The following is a 20,438-nucleotide window of genomic DNA, read 5'->3' as shown; positions in this document are numbered from 1 at the left end:
CTGGCTGTCATGCTGGTCTTGCTGAACCTCCCTAGCGGTACATTTCTCTCCGGTTTTATATGTCTAAAAGCGGTACATTGCTTTTCATGAAAATTTATTTTACAGTATAATATAAATAGTATGAGTATGATAAAGTTTGAAACACAAAATCATTTAAAAACAATAAATTGAATAAATTAAAAAATCTTTATATTAAAAAAAAAAATGTATTTAAAAAAAAATTTTAATTTAAAAAAAAAAAATACATATTATACTCATGGTATTATACATACTGTAAAATAAATGTTCTTGAAAACAATGTACTGCTTTTACACATAAAAATCCAAAATCCAATGTATTGCATTCAATACAGTTATTTTGTATTGAATGCAATACAATGAATTTTGAATTTCCCGCCCTGCCCGGCTGGGACGTGCACACGCACCGATGTCACCGGAACCTCCCCCGGTGACTCATCGGAGCAGAAGCAGGAAGAAGAAAGAGGACAGAGATCGCGGCGCTGGACGGCGTGGGACCCCGGCGGATCAGGTAAGCGCTCTATTTACTAACCTTCCCTAGGTGTTCCAACCCCAAGAGTGGCTCAGGGTTACCACTTGTAGCAACTTTTTTCTACCCCGAGTCACTCTCGGGGTTACCGCTAGGGAGGTTAATACTTTAAGTCACTGGTAAGTAAACGAATATTTTTGTCTAACTTTCCAGGTTCGCGTATTTTCCAGACTAAATAGGTGGGTATTGAAGAAGGATCAATCAACCTGACCATTTTTTTAGGAGGTCAGCAATAGTGTTGGTGTTCAAATTCAGGCTGTCCTTATATTAGACCTGGTGGCTGTTCAAATTTGGGTAGACCTGACCCAAAAAAAAAAGAGATTCGACGGCAAAAATTTGGATAAAAAATGTGTTGAAAAAATAAAAATTAATGTTAAATTAATTTATTAAGTGTTTGTGTTTATTTTTTTTTAACAGGGTTTCCTACAATGACATGCTCTCTCTTAAGCTACGTACACACTTCCAATTATTATCGTTGGTAAACGAACGACGAACGATCCTGCACGATATCTGCGAATGATCGCATGGCACCGATCCTGTACATACAGATAACGACACGATCGTTCGTAGATATTGTACACACAATAGATGCGATCGTTTGAACGATACAGGAAGTGGCGTGCACCACAGGAAGTGAATGAGCACGAACGTTCGGATCAAACGAAAGATCGTCCCCACACACCTTTCTCTCCCTATGTTCAATATGCCCTCGTTCATTTCCAACGACTTTCCTCGTTCGTCGGCGTCGTTGGTTACTTTTTTTACGAACGATTTTTGCCCAATCGATCGTTCGTCGTTCATTTTGAACGATAAAAATTGGAAGTGTGTACGCAGCTTTACTCTGTAACACACTTTCCAGCACAGAAATAATATGATACATTGGTTACATTTTTCTTTTATCCACTGTGGGAAAAATGTAACAACTATATTTTATTACTGTGCTGGAAAGTGTGGTACAGAGTAGGAGATACTTGCGGGCATCTTCTTAATGATTGCAGCTGTGTCTGCAATCGTTGAAAAGAGTGTGCGATCCCAGGGACACTGCAGGTTTATTAGCTTGTAGTGCCCAGGGGATCGTTGTGGAACTGCAGAGTTTATCTGCAGTTCAGTTCCCACAGTCACATGACTCTGGAAATTTTGTGGTCACAGCTGTGACTGCAGGCGATCCCCGAGCTCTAGAGGTTGAATGGGGCAAAGTTTCCCCATTCATCACATCTAGTGCCCTGTGTTCTTGGATAGATAAACTCTATCCAAAAACACATACAATTAGTAGAGGGCTGCAAAGAGCAATCTGATTGCTCTTGCAGCCCTTAATAGTCCCTAAAAATAACCTGAATTCTCCCACCATTGACTTCAATGGTGTTCGAATTCGGCATTCGATCGGAACAATAGAGATATTTGACCAACACTAGTCAGCAATACCAACCCAATATTTCTTACATTCCAATACAGATTTTTTGTTTTTGGACAAATACTGGTGAATGACTTGCCGCCTTCAAAAGCCTAGATGGAATGTGTTACCCTCTCTTAGGAGCCACCAAGTGGAATATGGGGTTAAGTAAGTATAAATATAATATTCTTTGTCACTGGTACAAGTTGGACCTTGTATCTGCTACTGATTTACACTGGAAGGGGGCACGGACATTACAATGAAAGCTTTTTACTGCAAGGTCTGACTTCTATTGCTTACTGTTTCAGTGAACCCTGAAAAAATAAAGAGGGGGAAGGCAGTGGCGACATACTTAAATCATTTAGTACCGAAAATCAGCAGTCAAATAAAATCTTATAGGTCAAAATGTTATAACATTGGATAGTCACAGTATATATATTACAATATTATTAGGTTCTATATGGAATGAAGAGAGGGAAAGAAAGTCAGAAGCAGAAAGATTCTTCTCTTTGTTAAACTTATAGAGCCTCAAAACAACAGAGCCATGGGTGCACCCATTATATATTTATTTGTAAAATAATGATATAACACATTTATTTGAAAACTGTATAAAGTTAAAAGTGACCCAAAACCATTATCCCTTTAAGGACCATTTAATCATCTGCACGTTGGTAATGCATGTGTACCGTTCCAGTCCATTGGTAGTCCATTCAATTTAATTGGATGCCCTAATGCAACGCAAGTTAAAAAGCAAAATAATGCTTGTTAACACACCAATGCATTAATGTAATGCAAAAATAATTAAATTGGCACTATAAATTTAAAGCTGAATTCTACGTATCTGTACAAACTTGTCTTTTACTGATTCGCCCCAACCACACTACAAGGGTTAAATGGTTGTTTCATCCAGTGGGGACGAAATCCCCCTTCTTCCCCCTTCTTGCCAAATCTGCTATACCTAGTATGTTGAAAATGTATCAGAAAAGAAAAAAAATGTAAAATCATACTTTTCTTCTGCCTGTGGAGCTAGGCGAGGATGACATTTCCATCCTGCAGAATGTAAAGAAAGATTCTGCATGCTTTGTGTTCCACAAGAACTTTCTTGTAAGAACAATGCTGTCACCCCCTAGCAATGAAAACCAGGGATAAAGGGAGGAAAAGGCAAGTATAATTCCATTTACTTTAAGTACTTTTTTCACCTACTGAGAGTAGGAGATTTGGAAAGTGGAAGCGGGCCCAGAGAGCATAAGAGGGCCTTTCATTTAGGTGGAAGTTCCGCTTTAACATGCAGAATTACACATGCTGAATGAGAATCTTAATGCCTGTTAGTGCAATGCATAAATGTGACTACCCTTGAAGTGGACCTAAACCTGTTTGTATTCCCTGGTATACAGACCGCTTTGCTGTTCTTTAAACTTAGCTATTAGGAAATCTGCTAACCATTCAGCAACTCCTGGCATCTTATTGATCCCTGTACCAAAACACAACCACGTAGTGAGCCATATGGGTATTGCCAAAGGATGTGTTAAAATAGAACTACTGATTAGTGGGCTCATCTTGATCATTATTCTTGATATACACAAGCACAATAAAATAAATTCTCATTCAAGAGTTCAGTGCTCTGTCTGGGCTACATGGTGTTCTGGTATCTCTGGTATATCTCTTTGCTTTGTAAAAACAAATGTAAGCATTAAACATTTCTTATTCAACTTAGCTAAATTTTACAATGGTAATTTTGTAATAAGTCAGGTAAAATAAATTACAAACAAATTAGGGTTTATATCTTCTGTAAGACCCTCATTGTAGGTACATAGGCGGTAAACAATTTAAGGCCGGTGATAACTTTCTAAAACGCGCTGCCTCCCTATACAAATCCATATGAAGTCTAGGAGAATGCAAAATCCGCTGAAGCAGGTCAAATACAGGGCATCTGCAAAAAATTCTGAATGGTCTCAGAAGCATGCCACAGTTGCCCATCAAAGCCTGTTAAAAAAATAACTTTATAATCCATATTAATATTATTATGTAACTAGCAGATATTTTTACTTAGTTAAAAATTTTTTCACTTTTGTGCCTGTTTTTGAAGCACCTTCGTGTTATACACGGTCAAAAGAGGATACTACATTGACAATATGACATACAGGTACCAGAAAAGCTTATCCCCTTGAACAACTAACTTGGAAGAAAGTGTTACATTTAAATGTAAATGTCAAATAGTAGTGTGGTATACATAATGTTTTATTGTTAAATTGCAAAAATTGTTTTTTAATAACGCTTCAGAAATATAGATGAGTGACTGTATGAAATTCCATCTTTTACTGGCTTTACCAGAGTCATACTGCTCTAGGCTTTGGCATTATATGTACCGCACATGCAATCCTAAATTTAAATATTAATAGGCCTCTAGAACATCTGCTTACAATTTTAATGCACCACTGTTCAAACCAAAGATAATATGGAAATAACTTATGAATGAAAAGTCAGCATTTAGATATGTAGTCAGGCAAGTCACTCTGTAGGCAACCCTTTCCTTCATCTCCTTTGCTTCTTGAATACAGAGTATAATGGAATCAGTAGGGTAGCCACAAAAGTAGGAAGAGCATAGCACAAACTGACTAGACATGGCATTCTCCTCTATGATAGCACTTGCACAGTGTATATTCAGGAGGTGCCTGCTCCATCATGCATGCTGCAGTTGCTTGCATTTCTAATGGACACAAGTTCACTTTACATTACTTGTGTAGTCCCAGCTTAATACAGGTATTGAAAATACCACATAAACCAAAAACACTTATGTAAAAAAAAATTATACCACAAAAAAGGTTTCCAAAGGCAAGTATATACACTTGTGCAGTGTAATCAAATTAGGCAAAAAAAAGCAACAAAAGAGAGCCCTGGCCCCAAAAGCTTGCAGTCTACATTATTAGAAATAAAGATTATCTATCCATTTCAATCTGAAGGCAGCCAGGACTTTATACATCTTCAAGGAGAAATATATATACAAAGAGTTTAGTTTTTATACCAAATTAAAGAATGACAGTAATCAGATTCTCCCTATTTATAAAAGGGAAGATTATCACAGGAAGGAAGAGTCCTTGTTTTAATGATCCTATAAAGTTCAGTGGAATAACTTTGGTAACTACAGTTCAAAGCTATATGATGATGTGCAAGTTTTTTAAACCCTTCTATTGCATACGGCTGACCTAGAGAGGATGATTTTTTTGTCTAACTAAACCTGTGTGAGATCGCCCATAGCAATGGGGGGGGGGTTCAAGCAGGAAACAGGACCAGCAGGTTTTAAGTGCATCAAGGGTTTAGTTCACTTAACACTATTTCCACACAAAACAGGCAAAATAAAACAAACAGCAAAAAGAAAACCTGGCCACAAAAAGAAAACTCACTGTTAGTTCCCTTAACTAGCAATCCAGCCCAGCCTAGTGTTGTTCAGGACTATAAGGCCCTAACTATATATCTTTTGCAACAAAGTCTGTGTCTGTGTCTTTGTTCACTGTTCACAGATCACAGATCACCTTGGACCTTGTCCCAGCTCACCAGCCATGACAGAGCCACAGGAATAAAGCTACGTACACACGTCAGATTTTTATCGCCCGTTAATCGGCATCGGCCAATTATTGGGTGAAAATCTGTGTACAGTCAGTGTCGTCCATCGTCCGGACGACCGTCCTGCCGGATCCACGGACGATGGACGACAGCCGATCCTAATGAAAGGGAAGGGGAAAGCGCGCAGCAGGGTGCCGCTCCGTCGCTCTCCCCCTCCCCTCTCCATAGAGCATGAACGGTGCTGTATGTACAGCACCGTTCATGCATCGTGCACTCCCTTGTCGTTGGAAAGGATCGTGAAAGATCCTTTCCAACGACAAAAATTGCAAGTGTGTACGCAGCTTTAGCAGGCTGGGAGTTTGTATCCCCAGCCTAATTTCCAGGATGCATTTCAGGTGAGACAGTTACACCTGATCATACCCAGGCCTCTCTAACTCCCTCACCTGGCCAAGAAGCTCATGGTCATTAAGCCTGGTACTACAAACCCCACCTTCTTGTCAAAAGGAAACTGACTAAACAGAAAAATACTCTGCGTATAACCTGTATCTGGGGTAAATGTACATGTCCACCTGGACGAAACCCTGTGATTTAATTTGCCAGCTGTTACATACCCCCCCGTTACAACCTTAGGGTTGGGACACAGGCTGCCAAGTAGGTATGACCCAGCGAAAAAGCATCGGCATTCTCCATCTGTACACCAGGACGATGCTTGACAGTAAAACTAAATTCATGAAGGGCTAAGAACCATCTATTAACCCTCCTGTTAGTCTCCTTGTTTTGGGCCATGATTTGTTATTAGCAGAAACTGTCTGCCAAGCAGATGGTACCTCAAAGAATCAAGAGCCCACTTCACAGCCAAACATTCTTTTTCAATTGTAGCATAATTTATCTCATGAGCTTTTAACTTCCGACTGAGGTAAACAATAGGGTGTTCTTCCCAATTTTGAACCTGAGATAGCACTGCTCCTAGTCCAACATCGGATGCATCTGCGTGCACCAAAAACTCCTTAGAAAAGTCAGGAGAATAAAGCACTGGCTCTCTACATAAAGCCTTTCTTTAATGCCCCAAATGCAGTTTCTGCTTCTGGGGACCATTTAACCATTACCGATTCATTCCCTTTTGTCAAATTTGTCAGGGGAACGGCCTGGGATTCAAAGTGAGGAATAAAGCGCCTACACCAGCCGGCGATCCCCAAAAAAGCATGAACCTGCTTTTTATTAATTGGGTGTGGCCAATTCTGGATGACCTCCACTTTCTTTCCCTGAGGCTTTATTATTCCTCTTCCAATGGTGTACCCCAGATATTTGGCTTCTTCCAGCCCAACAGCGCACCTTTTAGGGTTTGCAACAAACCCGGCTTTCTTTAGCGTGTTTAGCACTGCCTGAACCTTTACTAAATGCGAGGCCTAATGTGCACTATGAATAAATACGTCATCCAGGTAGGCCGCAGAATATTTTTGATGTGGTCGGAGTACTTTATCCATCACTCACTGGAACGTAGCTGGAGCATTCTGTAGTCGGAAGGGAATATTTCAATACTGGAATGCTCCGTCAGGGCTCACAAAAGCAGTTTTCTCTTTAGCTGACTCAGATAGGGGAATCTGCCAATATCTTTTGGTGAGATCTAAGGCGGTCATGTATCTAGCATTACCCAACCGATCAATCAACTTATCTATCCGGGGCATTGGATAGGTGTCAATCTTTGTGATCTGATTCAGCTTATGGTAATCATTGCAGAAACTCCAGCTCCCATCTGGTTTGGGAACTAACACAATTGGGCTGGACCAATCGCTATTGGACTCCTCTGTAACCCCTAAACCAAGCATTTTTTTAACTTCCTTATGGAATACCTCTCGTCTAGCTTCAGGAATTTGATAGGGTTTTAATCCTACCCTTTCACCTGGAGGGGTGATAATATCATGTCCAGCCATGGATGTTTGTCCAGGCAAGTTGGAGAACATATCCCTATTTTGTAGCACAAAATCTCTCGATTCCTGTTGTTGACTCTTTGACAAGGTGTCTGGTATCCAGACTTCTGGGATTACAGAGTCAGACCAAGCAGGTAGCTTTGTGGTCCTCATGGGTAATGCTTCTCTTTCTTTCCATGGTTTCAACAAATTTAGATGATAAATTTGCTCTGGTTTCTGCCTACCAGGTTGGCTATTCTTGTAATTTACGTCACTCAGTTTTTCCATTACCTCATAGGGGCCCTGCCATTTGGCTAGGAATTTACTTTCCACCGAGGGAACTAGTACCAAAACTCTATCCCCAGGGGCAAAAGTACGGATACGGGCACCCCGGTTATAAATTCCCTGCTGCGCCAACTGCGCTTGAGCCAGATGCTCTTTAACCAAGGGCATTACCTGCACAATTCTGTCCTGCATTTGCGCCACATGCTCGATGACACTTCTATGAGGGGAACTTTCACTTTCCCATGTTTCCTTAGCAATATCTGACAGTTCCCTGGGGTGCCTTCCATATAATAATTCAAAGGGAGAGAATCAGGTTGAGGATTGGGGTACCTCCTGGATAGCAAACATCAAAATGGGGAGTGGACAGTCACAATTTTTCTTGTCTTTATCTACTACCTTCGGCAGCATCTGTTTTCAAGTTTTGTTAAAACATTCTACTAAACCATCTGTTTAAGGGTGATACACCAGTGTGTGTAGCTGCGTCCCCTTTAGGAGCTTACAAAGCTCTTTAGTTACCTAGGACATAAACAGGTTTCCTTGATCAGTAAGTACCTCTTTGGCCACTCTCACTCGGCTGAAAACTTGGAACAGCTCCCGGGCTATGGTTTTGGCAGAGGTATTTCGGAGAGGAATTGCCTCAGGATACCGAGTAGCATAGTCCAATATAACTAGAATATATTGATGGCCCCTAGCTGACTTTAGCAATGGGCCAACTATATCCATGGCAATCCTCTCAAACAGAACCTCAATGGTGGGGAGGGGAACCAAAGGGCTATGAAAATGTGGCATTGGTGCAGACAACTGACATACAGGACAAAAAGCACAGTACATCGCCAACTCCTTGGCGACCCCTGGCCAATAAAACCTGTGGACTATTTGCTCTCTGGTTTTCTCAGCCCCCAGATGTCCCCCTAGGAGGTGCCCATGGGCCAGATCCAACACCAATTTTAGGTATTGGGTACCACTAGCTGTTCAATGGTTTCCCCCCCACTTTGTGACACCTGATATAGTAGGTCCCGTTCAATATTAAAGTATGGGAATGCAACCCTCTCGTCTGGGTGCACTAGGTTCCCATCAATTTTTACAGCATTCTCCCGGACTTTAAACAGTATGGGGTCTTTCAAGCGCACTGTAACAAAGTTCTCTCTATCTACCTGAAAGTCAGGGAATTCCAGGGTTTGCTGGCTTTCCCCCAAAGTTGCCAGTTCTTCCCTAGGATTAACTGTTTCCCTTGCTAGCACAGACAAAGGAAACCCCAGAGTGCCCCCACAATCATCAGAGGACTCCTCAGTAGCCTCATGCTCTGAGGATGCCAGCACTGCATGGGGTGGGTGATTCCAGAGCTCCGAAAATTTGGGAAAATCCCTCCCAATGATAGCATCATATGGTAAGTGGGGAACCAACCCCACCTGATGACACAGTTTACCCAGGGAGGTTTCAAAAGACACTGACGTCACAGGATACTCCCTAGTATCCCTGTGTACACATGTTACCCCCACTGTTTTAAGGCAGGAGGTCTCTGTAACCACTAGCTCAGCTTTCACCAGCGTTACCACACTACCTGAGTTTAACAACCCCACAATCGGTTTGGTATTTATAAACATTTTACATCAATATTTTTCATCGCCCTGTATAGCAGGGCATGCAATGGTGGCAAAAAGAGACTGTCGTCTGCCACCCAGAAAGTCACAGTGCATTAGTTCATCCAACACAGGGCAATTTGCAGCAATATGTCCTTCTTCCCGGCAGCAATAACAAATAACATGTTTGGCTCCCTCCTGGAGGGCTAGCGTTCCCAGTCTCTCTCACCGTCTCTCGACATTGACTGGAGTCTGTCTATTACCCTTAGCTCCCCTTTTCTTGCTCTCTCCACCCCCATCCCTTGGTCTACTCTTACCCACAGCTGGGGATGGTCTGGCCTTTGTGGTCCTGACAACAGCTCCCGTTGTAGCCACTTCCTTGTTAGATGTATCAGGTCATACATCTGGGATCTGGGAGGTTTTTCTGCTCGATAGAAGGACCAGTTATACACCCGTTGGGCCCAGACAGCCAGGGTGACACCCATGCGTGCCAGTATTTCTGCCTTAAGCCGGACATAGTCGCTTGCTTCCGACGGCTCTAGGTCATAATAGGTTTTTTGGGACTCTCCAGATAATAGCAGAGCCACTAATCCTGCCCACTGTTCCCTAGGCCCACTTTCCCTAGGCCCACTTTCCCTCTCTGCAGTTCTTTCAAATGTGGTCAAAAACACCTCAGGATCATCATCCGGAGTCATTTTTTTCAACAACTGGTTTACCCGAAAAACTGGCGAACGCCCAGCACCACTCTTGGCGTCAGCCTGCTCGCGTAAAGATATCTGCTGTTTTAGGGCATCTAATTGTTGTTGGTAGCTCTGTGCTTGTATTTCCAACAATTCATTGTGGCGGGCTTACACTTTTTCCAGACCTAGCAGCAATTGTTGGTTAATACGCTTTTGCTCCACATTGGCCTGCTGCTGGTTGGCATTGGCCTGCTGTTGGTTGGCATTCACCAAAACAAGCTGTTTTAGTATCTCCTCCATGCTGGCCTTCCAAACACCCGCTTATAAAGCTGCCCTCATCCTCCACCATATGTGAGATCGCCTGTAGCAACGGGGCGTGTTTCAAAGCAGGAAACAGGGCCAGCAGGTTTTAAGTGCATGAAGGATTTATTTCACCTAACATTATTTCCACACAAAACTGGCAAAATAAAACAAACAGAAAAAAGAAAACCTGGCCACTAACTCACTGTTACTTCCCTTAACTAGCAATCCAGCCCAAACTAGTGCTGTTCAAGACTATAATGCCCTAACCATATATCACCTTGGACCTCGTCCCAGCTCACCAGCCAAGACAGAGCCACAGGAATAAGCAGGCTGTGAGTTTATATCCCCAGCCTAATTTCCAGGATGCATTTCAGGTGAAACAAGTACACCTGATCATACCCAGGCCTCTTTAACTCCCTCACCTGGCCATGAAGCTCATGGTCATTAAGCCTGGTACTTCAAACCTTCTTGTCAAAAGGAAAGGTATCTGGGGCAAATGTCCCTTTAATCCTGGACGAAACCTTGTGACTTATTTGGTTAGCTGTTACACCTGTTATTTAAATTTTATTCTCACTAGAATCAATAGGACATGTCAGCTGCTACATATCATACAACTATCATGAGAAATAATAAAGCTTAGGCAAAGATCCAGGAACAAGAAGAGGATTTCATTTTTATACACTCCACGGAAAAAAATTGCTACGCAGGCACCCACACCTATGTGGTGACAGAAAGTTATAGGATACCCCAAATTTTAGTTATCACTACAACAAGAGGTAAGGATGATTCTTGGAAATAGTTATTTTGTTGATAGCGCTTTAAGAAGTATTTTTCTTTTTGAAATATAGAACAGCCTTTTGGTATTTTCCTATTAAAAAGGAAATAAAGTTCCTCTTTGAAAAGTTAGGCTCAGACATGACTTTATTCTAATAAGGGTCTGGCAATGTCCTTTCTACAAGTGTCCATTCTAATAAACATTCTTACCTGGCTGATTGCCGTCCTAAGCATGGCACATCTCAACTTCCCATGTGGATTCTGGGACTGAATTAACTTATCCCATTATCATGCCCAGCCAATCAGGATCTAACGCTCTGTCCCTTGGCAGGTGACACTGGATTACCTGCGGCACAGAGTCCATGATAACCCTAGTGGCCATCTGACTACTTTTCTGTGGGGAGAACACCAGGTCATGGACCCCAGGCTCCCGCCCCCCCCAGGAGTAGAACAGAAGAATTCAGTGTACGAACAATCAAATAAGGTACTGGGTAGGCTACTAGCAAAAGACAAGGTCATAAAAGGTCAGGGCAACAAGGTTTGGGCACAGTCTTTATGTTTTTCTGCCTGCCCAAGGTCAGGACAGGCAGGAAAACATAAATAGTGGCTGTGGTCAGGTATCCAAAAAGGCTCTATTTCTACTCATAGTACAGCTGGGTAGAATCTCAGATAACAAGATGAAGACTCAGCAACTAGAGCCTGTGTCAGAAGAGGTTTAAATAAGACTAGCAGCCAATAGCACAGCAAGACTGAAACCAGGAACTAGTTACACAAAGCCTCAGAGTAGGTGTAAGGGATACTAAGAAAGATAAATCTCTGCACAACTAAAGGGAGGCTGAGGATGCAGCAAACTGCTAAACAGATAATGTGAGGTTGGAGTGGAAACAAGTAAGAAAAAAAGATGGTGGCAGGTGAGTCTGTAAAATACTGGTCAGGTGGCATCCAACTCTTTGATCTAGTTGACACAAAGCAGAAAAAAAGTTGTGCCTGTATACCACCCTCAATGGAAGTAAGAGCATGCCAGTAGCCTGATGATTTGCAGAGATCTAAATTCAGTTTGGAAGCTATAGATTTTTCTGATACCTTTCTCTGGCACTGGCCATGATTGCACACAGCACATTGCACATCACTACCATGTATCATTGCATTCCTGCAATTTGAGCATACTGTTTTTTACAGGACACTGCAATGTAAAAAAAGCAATAACTTAGATTCTCAATTCCATGACTCTGGCTGTGTGGGCAAAAGAGGAAAACCTAACAGGGCTAAAAGTATCTACAATTTTCTAAATGTGAAATTAGGGAAAAATAATGTCAAACAAAAATTTTGCATAATCATCATATTTGCCATTGTGTAAGAATTATATTGAACTGTCAATAATGACCACAGCTTGTCAGTAGAGTATGGCTTTGCTCAGTCCAGCTGATTCTGTTTGACGTAATGATTGTTTCCTGATGATCGTTTGCACCTCTTCGGTATAATTGTTCAATCTTGCACTGAACTATATGTCTGCAAAATCTGAAACTAAAGCTGCGTACACACTTGCAATTTTTGTCGTTGGAAAGGATCTTTCACGATCCTTTCCAACGACAAGGGAGTGCACGATGCATGAACGGTGCTGTACATACAGCACCATTCATGCTTTATGGCTGTACACACGGCAGATTTTCGCCCGATAATTGGCCGATGCCGATTATCGGGCGATAAAAATCTGACGTGTGTACGTAGCTTAAGTTCAAGTGTGTCCGAGAAAATTAACACTGTTTGGATTTTTTCTATGTATGTGCTTTGCAGGTTATTAAAAACTTTTACTGCTTTTTTTATTAAAAAAAGCATTCTTACTTTACAGCCACAGGCTTGCTTTTCACCTCCTTTTGTGGGATCGAATGCTCTTAACCAGACCCCTGGTAAGTAAAGTGTCACAGCTGTAATGACTTATTTTAATGATGAAAAAAATGGCTTCTTTGAGCACTACTAAAAACAGTTGTATCTGAAAAGAGGAGCAAAAAGTGTCATTTGTTGGCTGGACAAAAAACTGCCTACGTGAAATGCAACAAATTCATATTTACTTGACAAAAATGCAAATGTTATATTTGTAGTGAGTCTGACTATAAGAAAAGAAGTTACATAGTTACTGTCATGGATTATGGGGAGGGGGGAAGGTTCACCAGAATGAACACATAAGGATAAGGACAAGGGACTAGGCCTTCAACGGCTAGGGAGAAGGAAACGGTCACACCCTACGGACACCCTAACCTAGCCCTGACTCCTATCAGTATGAATATCCCCTGAAGGTGGGAATATTCATACACTGGAACCTAGGCCCTAGTTGCCCTGAATTGCCCTAGGAGTAGTGACTGGGCTTGAGACTACTGGTTCCTTCCCTGATGAAAGAACCAGCGTCCCCCTGAGGCCTGGTAACAACAAAAGAACAACAAAGCACCAAAAGCAGTTCAACTTATCTTAAATAGCAAATGGAGGAGCAGGAAACCTGAAGAGGACAACACACCAGCTCTTCACATCCCAGAAGTGAATATCAACCGCAAATTGCGGATGGAACCCATATGCCCCAAAAAACGGCGACTTATCAGTGGACTCCTGCCTACGGTTATTTATGGCAAACTCGGCCAAAGACAAAAATGAAGACCACTCCTCCTGATTCTCTGAGACAAAACATCTCAAATAAGTCCCCAGATTCTGGTTAGTGCGTTTAGTCTGTCTGTTTAACTGAGGATGAAAGGCAGAAGAGAAGGACAAATTTACCCCCAGGCGAGTGCAGAACGCCTTCCAGAATCTGGAAACAAACTGAGTACCCCTATCAGACACTACATCAGAGGGAATACCATGTAGCTTCACGATGTTATCGACGAACACTTGTGCGAAGGTTTTAGCATTAGGTAGCCCTGATAATGGTATAAAGTGCGACATCTTACTGAAGCGATCAACAACCACCAAGATCACAGTTTTTCCTGAGCAACTGGGCAAATTTGTGATAAAGTCCATGGATAAATGAGTCCACGGTCGGGACGGGATAGACAATGGAAGTAGAGATCGTGAAGGCCGAGTATGTGTCACCTTAGCACGTGCACAAGTACTACACCCTGACACAAAGCCCTCAACACATTTACCCAACCCCGGCCACCAGAATCTACGAGAGATGAGATCAACCGTGGATCTGCTCCCAGGGTGTCCTGTAAGAACTGAACAGTGATGTTCCTTAAACACCTTGTAACGCAATTCAGAAGGGACAAACAACTTCCCCGGAGAACAAGAATCCGGTCCATCTCCCTGGGCCTCCAACACCTCCGTCTCAAGGTTGGGATAAAGGGTGGATATTACTACCCCTTTAGACAATATCGGACCGGGATCTTCCGAATCACCTCCCCCAGGAAAGCTACCCAACAAAGCGTCCGCCTTAACGTTCTTAACCCCAGGGCGATAGGTGACGATGAAATTGAATCTGGTAAAAAACAAAGACCATCTGGCCTGTCTTGGGTTCAGACGTTTAGCCGACTCCAAGTAAGCCAGATTTTTGTGATCGGTAATTACCGTAATTGGATGAATCGCTCCTTCCAACTATGACGCCGTTCCTCAAAAGCCAACTTAATGGCCAGCAACTCTCTATTACCTACGTCATAATTTTTCTCTGCAGAAGAGAGTTTCTTAGAGAAGAAGGCACATGGGCTCTACTTACTAGGTGAAGGGCCCTGCGACAAGACTGCTCCTACCCCTACTTCAGATGCGCCCACTTCCACAATAAATGGCTGTGACACATCTGGTTGCCGCAGTATAGGAGCAGAAGCAAAACACTCCTTTACAGCTGAAAATGCTTGTAATGCCGCACCTGACCAGACTGAGAAATTCAAACCTTTTCTTGTCAAGTCTGTTAAAGGTTTAACCACAGTATAGTAGTTCAAAATAAATTTACGGTAGTAGTTGGTGAACCCCATAAATCGCATAAGTGCTTTCAGATTTTCGGGTCGATCCCAGTTCAACACAGCACAGACCTTTTTAGGATCCATACGAAAACCTGAAGATGAAAGTAGGTAACCCAGGAATTGCACCTCCGGGACTGCAAATACACACTTCTCCATCTTAGCATACAATTTATTCTCTCTAAGAATCTAAACGACACTTGTTTCACGTGATCCTGATGAGTCACCATGTCTGGTGAATAAATTAGTATATCATCTAGATACACCACAACAAACCTGCCCACCAGATGATGAAAGATGTCATTACCGAAATGTTGAAAAACCGCAGGGGCATTGGTTAACCCAAAAGGCATGACCATATTCTCAAAATGACCCTCAGGGGTATTAAAGGCTGTCTTCCATTCGTCCCCCTCTCTGATCCTTACCAGATTATATGCCCCTCTCAAATCCAATTTAGAGAACACCTTGGCTCCGACAATCTGATTGAACAAATCTGGGATTAACGGAAGGGGGTAAGGGTCACGGACAGTAATACGGTTAAGCTCACGGAAGTCCAAACATGGGCTAAGAGTTCTGTCCTTTTTCTTAACAAAGAAAAACCCTGCGGCTACTGGAGATTTGGATGGTCTAATATGACCTTTAGCCAAACTCTCGGTGATATATTCTCGCATAGCCCCTTCGGAAAGATTATACAACCGAGACTTGGCCCAGGGAATAAGGTTGATGGGGCAATCATACTCCCGATGTGGAGGTAACTCCTGGTCTCCACTTTCAGAGAATACATCAGAAAACTCAGAAATAAACGAAGGTACAACCTTAGTAGTTACAACAGAAAGCGATGTGTTAAGACAGTTGTCTATGCAAACATCACTCCAATCAAGAATCTGTTTCGCTTGCCAATCGATGGTAGGATTATGTTTGCTTAACCATGGTAAACCCAGCACCAACGGAGCAGGCAGGCCCTCCAGCACAAAGCACAAGATGGATTCTTGATGAAAATCCCCCACCTTTAAACGGATGTCCTGCACCATTTGTGACAAACATTTCTGCGAGAGAGGAGCGGAATCAATAGCAAACACTGAGATATTTTTGTCTAATGCACTAGTTGTTAACCCATGCATATGGACGAACTGACCATCAACTAAGTTAACCCCTGCCCCACTGTCAATAAACACTTCAATTCCCACAGTTTCTTTCAGGCTCTCGGATAGCCCTCGAAAGAATTGACTACGGAGAGCTGGATCATTCCACTCAGTATCAGTAGCCCACCTCCTAAATTCAGAGCAATATGTCTCCGCAGAACGCTTTCCCTGCCGTAAGCCACGCAACTTGGTCTCGGCCAGGGAGATTCGATCTGGGTCATCATAGATAAGACCTAGTGCTCTGAAAAATTCATCTACCGACCAGAGGGACTGTGATCCGGTTGGCAACGAAAAAGCCCTAGACTGAGGGTCACCTTTAAGCAATGATATGATTATACCCACTCTTTGACTCTCGTCCCCAGAAGAGTGTAGACGTAGTTTAAAATATAGTTTGCACGACTCCCTGAACCGAATAAAATTGTCACTTCCCTCGAAAAACCTGTCTGGGAGAGCCACCTTAGGCTCAGGGCAGGCCTGCTTCCCGCTGTCGGAACCATCCGCCTGTGGTCTCTGGATCTGTGAGACGGTCAGGCAGAGGTAAGCTACCTCCAAAGACAGTCTCTGCAATTGTCTGACCAGTGCAGCAATAGTCTCCATTGCCGCACTGACACAAACAAAATGACGTTTTTTCTTTTTCAAGGAGGTTGATAATGTCATGGATTATGGGGAGGGGGGAAGGTTCACCAGAATGAACACATAAGGATAAGGACAAGGGACTAGGCCTTCAACGGCGAGGGAGAAGGAAACGGTCACACCCTACGGACACCCTAACCTAGCCCTGACTCCTATCAGTATGAATATCCCCTGAAGGTGGGAATATTCATACACTGGAACCTAGGCCCTAGTTGCCCTGAATTGCCCTAGGAGTAGTGACTGGGCTTGAGACTACTGGTTCCTTTCCTGATGAAAGAACCAGCGTCCCCCTGAGGCCTGGTAATAACAATAGAACAACAAAACACCAAAAGCAGTTCAGCTTATCTTAAATAGCAAATGGAGGAGCAGGAAACCTGAAGAGGACAACACACCAGCTCTTTACATCCCAGAAGTGAATATCAACCGCATAGCATGAAGTGTGAGGCCAGACTAAATGGAGGAGCAGTAATGACCACCAGCTGCAGCTGATACGAGGGGTGTGGTCATTACAAACAACAACACAGAAACAAGTAAAAACAGAGAGACTGTGAGATAAACTCTTATGCAGCTTGTCTCACAGATCTTCTAACGTTAGTCAAGAAGGGATCGTGACAGTTACATAGTAGGTTAGGTTGAAAAAAGACATAAGTCCATTAAGTTCAACCACTAGGGAAATAAACATATCCCAGAAATAAAACCCTATAAGACATAGTTGGTCCAGAGGAAGGCAAAAAAAATCCCTGGTACAATTTGCTTCAACAGGGGAAAAAAAAATTCCTTCCTGATTCCATGAGGCAATCGGATGTTCCCTGGATCAACAGTCACTGTTATTTTTACTTTAAAGCCTTAATATCCAGTTATATTCTGTGCTTCTAGAAAAACATCCAGCTTTTTCTTAAAGCAATCTATAGTAGTTGCTGAAACTACTTCCTGAGGGAGTCGATGCCACATTTTCACAGACCTTACAGTGAAGAATCCCTTCCTTACCTGGAGCTTAAACTTCTTTTCCTCCAGATGCAAAGAGTGTCCTCTTGTTCTTTGTAATGATTTCAAAGTGAATAATGGGGAAAAGAGTGTTCTATATGGACCGTTTATATATTTATACAGGGTGATCATATCCCCCTTAAGCGTCTCTTCTCAAGGGAGAATAGATTCAGTTCAGCTAATCTCTCCCTACAGCTGAGCTCCTCCATTCTTTTTATTAATTTAGTTGCCCTTCTCTGCACATTCTCCAATTCGACAATGTCTTTTTAGTGAACTGGTGCCCAAAAGTGGACTGCATATTCCAGATGTGGTCTGACCAATGCTTTGTACAGGGGCAGGATAATGTCTCCATCTCTGCAGACTATTCCGCTTTCAATACAAGAAAGTATTTTGCTACCGTGTTTCCCCGAAAATAAGACCTACCCCGAAAGTAAGACCTAGCACTATTTTCTAAACCTGCCCTAATATAAGACCTACACCGAAAATAAGACCTAGTGTAAATCTGTCCAGTTCAGAAAAAAAACCCACCCAAAACTGTAATTCAGCCTAAAAAATCTAAAGCTTAATACCCCCATCTAAAATTTAAAATCCTAATCTAAAGCTTAATAATCCGCATGCAAGCCCTGGCGCCTGCCCCCCCCGTCCCCCCCCCGCACGCGGGGGTCCGTAACAGTTAGCCCACCCCTGCTCAAGATCCCCCTTAACTACATACAGCAGGTCAGAGGAGAAAAAGAAAAGAAAAGAAAAGCATACATAAATTAAAAACCGGAGGACAGTACTCACCGAGTCGTGTTCTTTCCCTGTGAAGGCAGCGGGACACTGAAAGAAAGCATGCGGCAGTGCACACTCCGGAGCTGCACAAGCCAATGCTTTCTTTCTAGTTCCGGCTCCTGTCACAGGCGGAGTGATACTACATGCACTCCGCCTGTCAGAAGACAGAACTCGGGCTCGCGTCTTCCGAAAGTTTTTTTTTTTTTTTTTAAGACCTACCCCGAAAATAAGACCTAGTGTGTTTTTGGGAGCCAAAAAAAAATATAAGACAGTGTCTTATTTTCAGGGAAACACAGTAGCTTTAGATATTGCAGCTTGGCATTGCATGCTGTTATTAAGTCTATGATCTACCAGAACCCCCAGATCCTTTTCTGACCTCCTCAAATGTATTCCCCCTAGACAGTATAAAGCATGCATGTTGTTAGCTCCCAAGTGCATAACTTTACATTTATCTATATTAAATGTCATTTGCCACTTGGCTGCCCAACCAAACAGTACATCCAGGTCTGCTTGTAGATTATAGACATTCTGTATGAACTTAGATCCATATCATAGTTTGGTGTTATCTGCAAACACAGAAATGGTACTTTTAATCTCAAACTCTATATCATTTATGAAGATGTTAAACAATAAAAGTCCCAAAACTGAACCCTGGGGTACACCACTAATACCCTTAGACCATTCAAAGTATGAATCATTAATTACAACTCTCTGGATGCGATCTTTTTCTCTATCGATTTATCCAAGTAACTAGTATACATTCCTTTTAATGAAGCATTCGTGTCAATCCATATGTTTCAAAATGGCAGGTCGCTCTGACACAGTGTGCCACTGGCAACCCCACTCAGAATCCCAGTCACTAGTGAGAGCGCTCCACAGAGTGAATCTCGGCCGGGACACTATCTGCATAAAGTTTGCATGTTCTCCTGTGTTTTCATGGGTTTCCTCTGGGTACTCCAGTTTTCTCCCACATTTAAAAAAAAATGGCTTCCCCAAATTTACCCTAGACTGTGGTAATGTCATATGGCTATGGTAGGGACATTATATTGTGAGCCCTTTCGAGGGACAACTGATGAGAAGACTTGAAAGCACTGTGTAATATGTCAGCGCTATAAAAATACTGTGTTATAATAATTGTATTAACCTTACTGGTATGGCCAGCAAGGGGGAGATGTCACAGAAAGTGGCAAGTGGCTTATTTATAAGAAAGTAAAGATCTAGTAACGGAAAGTCACTAGTTGGTTCTCCATTTGTTTCTATTTGATCACCACTTTTCTAATGACAGAATTATGAAGGGAGAACAGATTTTCTATCAAATTTTTGTATAAAAATCAGAAGCTCATATATATATGTTTATCAATATCGGCAGTTTAGGATTATTGGAGCATTATTTATGTTCAATGCTTCTGTGAGTATTTATGTTCTTTTCTGTATATTTGTGTTGATTTATTTTACTCTGATCCATAAGGGCTTAGACAGATTGTTACTACGCTTATCGGAGTATACGCAGCATCTAGGTTGTATATTTTATGCTCATATGAAACCACTGCCGTTAAGGGTAAATAAGATGTATGTGTTTTATGTTTACATGTTTGCTATGTATGTTTGTTTTTTTTTTCCTGAAAACTCAATAAAGTTGATTGACAGAAAAAATCAGAAGCTCCATTCACCTAAATTGAGTAGCTGGTCACTGTATTTGCAGTAGGTGAGATACTGGTATTTTAGTAAAAAGATGGGACCTTTCTGTTGAAGGATCGCCCTTTTCAATACTGTGTCTCTAAGGAAGTTGCCAGTGTGGCACAAAAGTCAGCAGAGAATGCAGGAAGCAAACAGTGTCTGACCTCTGCAGAACTGCCACAGTTCATAATGAGCCAATTCAGTTTTGAAAATTCTGGTTGTTCAAGTACACAAGTAGGGACAAATCTGTCATTGATATCTGGACATTTG

The sequence above is a fragment of the Pyxicephalus adspersus genome, chromosome Z (assembly GCF_032062135.1).
Source record: "Pyxicephalus adspersus chromosome Z, UCB_Pads_2.0, whole genome shotgun sequence".
NCBI lineage: Eukaryota > Metazoa > Chordata > Amphibia > Anura > Pyxicephalidae > Pyxicephalus > Pyxicephalus adspersus.
The sequence above is the reverse complement of the archived record's forward strand: the minus strand, read 5'-3'. Positions refer to the sequence as shown.